The sequence below is a fragment of the Mus caroli genome, unplaced genomic scaffold (assembly GCF_978045245.1).
Source record: "Mus caroli unplaced genomic scaffold, Mus_caroli_1 scaffold_15, whole genome shotgun sequence".
Taxonomy (NCBI): Eukaryota; Metazoa; Chordata; class Mammalia; order Rodentia; family Muridae; genus Mus; species Mus caroli.
In genome coordinates, this window is record NW_028227270.1 from 1,705,827 (window position 1) to 1,708,315 (window position 2,489).

General features: G+C 42.8%; 1 non-coding gene across 1 annotated transcript; it reads right to left on the reverse strand.

Annotated features, from left to right (window-relative positions):
• Nucleotides 1-1,882: 1,882 nt before the first annotated feature.
• LOC115029191 (U6 spliceosomal RNA) lies at nt 1,883-1,989 on the reverse strand. Its single transcript, XR_003834745.2, has one exon. It is a non-coding gene; the product is annotated as a U6 spliceosomal RNA (small nuclear RNA).
• Nucleotides 1,990-2,489: the final 500 nt, after the last annotated feature.

Sequence of the window (2,489 nt, forward strand, 5' to 3'; positions counted from 1 at the left end):
CAATACTGCTTGCTGGAGCTGGAGATCTGGCATATCCATTAAGGGCATTGGCTGCTCTTCTAGAAGCCTGAAGTTCCTAGTTCCCACATGGCAGCTCACAGCCATCCATCTCTAGCTCCAGCTCCAGGAGATCCCATGCCCTCTTTTGCCCTCTGCGGACACTGAATATATACAGTGCACAGACATACATGCAAGCAAACCACACACACACATGTAAAATAATACAATTTTAAAAATTTAAAACACTAAAAATCCTTATTGATCAAGTCCTATTTTTATCCCTTCAGTTATCCTTATTTTTCAGGTCTTCACTCTGTTGACAGAGGCACAACAGAGAACTTCTCCTGGCATCCTGGCTGGTCCTAGTTGTTCCCACTGGTTCGTGCTGATTTGGTGGAGGCTTGACTGTTTCTGCTGGCTGCTGCTGCTGCTGCTGCTGCTGCTGCTGTTGATTTGTGTTTGATATCCTGACACTGCTAAACTAGATTGCTGGTATCCTGACAACAGAGATTGGAATTGCCCCCAAAACTACTTCCAAACAGGTCCACATCCCCTTGTCCTATTTACTGTCCTTTCTCCCCTACCTTTGGATGGTGGGCAAGAAGGGGTGGGGATGGGTTGAAGCATTTGAAAACTCTTATTAAAATAGGTTTTAGAAAAATCTAAGCCTACAATTGAACATGCATATCTTGCAGGCAGGACACCAGGCAGGATCCAAGGGTTCTGTAGCTGGGTTGGTGTTTATTTTTCTCCTTTTGGTAGCATACCTTCCTGAACCAAAAACACCAGATTGTAGTAGGCACCAGCTCGACTTTTCCACATTCAATGATTTGTGTAGGTGTTGTCTTCGGTAATGGGCCATCCGTTTGTAGAGAGTAACCTATACTCTTGGCAACAACAGCCTGGGTTGTTTGGCAGTTCCCAAGAGACTCATTTGGCCAACAGCTCAATTGGATGTAACCAAAAATCAGTACTGGAAGCTTCATTTGGTGACAAGGTAGTCCGTTGGGACTCTGTCACCCCTGTCATTTGTTGATTTCATTTAGATTGATTTCATATATGTATATATTTTAGGAAGCCTCTACCATTAGTACATTTCTATAGTACTCCTCAAATGGGCCTTAGTTTTAGCTGTCTCTCCCTCTGTTCCCTCCCTCATCCCTTTCTTCCCTCTCCCACCCATTTGATACTCTCCCTCCCTCCCCACCATCCTCCCATAACCATCTGTTCTATTTCCCTTTCCTACAGATATCTACCTGCCATTCCTAGTCCCTTACGCTATACCTAACTTCTGTGACTCTATGTTGTTTGGTTATCCTTGACTTAGCAGCTAATACCCACATGTAAGTGAATACATACCATGTAAGTGAATACATACCATGTAAGTGAATACATACCATGTAAGTGAATACATACCATGTAAGTGAATACATACCATGTAAGTGAATACATACCATACTGGTCTTTCTAGGTCTGGGTTACCTCACTCAGGAAGATTTTTTTTTCTAGTTCCAGTCATTTATTCTGTCAGATATTAAAAATAGCTACACCAGTTTGCTTCTTTGGTTCACTTGCTTGGAATATCTTTGTCCATTCTCTTACCTTGTGGTGATGTCTATTCTTGATGGTAAGGACCAGTTTTTAAATCCATCCAGTGTCTTTTTATGGGGAATCGATACCATTTATGTTTACAGTTATCAATGAACAGTGTTTGTTGATTCCTGTTATTTTGTTGCTGCTGTAGTTTTTTTCTCCTCTTTTGATTTGTTGGTCTGGCATTATTTATTCCTTGTGCTTTCTTAAGTGTGGTTAACCTCTTCAGGTTGGAGTTTTCCTTCTAGTGCCTTCTGTAGGGTTGGATCTATAGATAGATAATGCTTTTTAAAAAATGGAATGTTACTCAAAGCTGGGTCTCATCCTCTCCCAGGGGCAATGCAAATCTTCTCTGTACCTTTCCAATGATAATATATCTGCAGCTGAAAGAAGCATGTTTTGTTTTGTTTTTATGTATGCTAAGCCTTTTGTGCTATTTCATTCTCTTACAAATTTTGTGGAATTTTCAAACATTCAGTTTTGAAGGTCCTAGCTTAGTACCCACAGGTTCTGAAAAACTTACGAATATCCAGCATGAGTTGAGTATAATGCAGAAGGATCTGCCTTATCCATCCACAGACATGCTGGCATCCAGGTTTGAGTGGCGCTTGCAGTGTTTCTGCCAAGAGAAGTGGACTTGCTATAATGGCAGGTGGGGCCAGAGCCCTGGGCGCCTCCCGTCAAGGCTGGGAAGATCCTGAGTCCTAGGTAGTAAATAGGGAGAGGGGACTGAATCGGGGAGACACCAGTCTCCCTTTGACAAGTGAGATTTTCAAGAGGGCTTGTTTCTGAGATTAGCTGGCTGCTCTGGTGGACTCCCGTCTTGAGCAAGCTGGGCTGGGTGTCTGTCTTCAGTTCCGAAGAAAAGAGATTCCCATGGTACAGGTGGACACTCG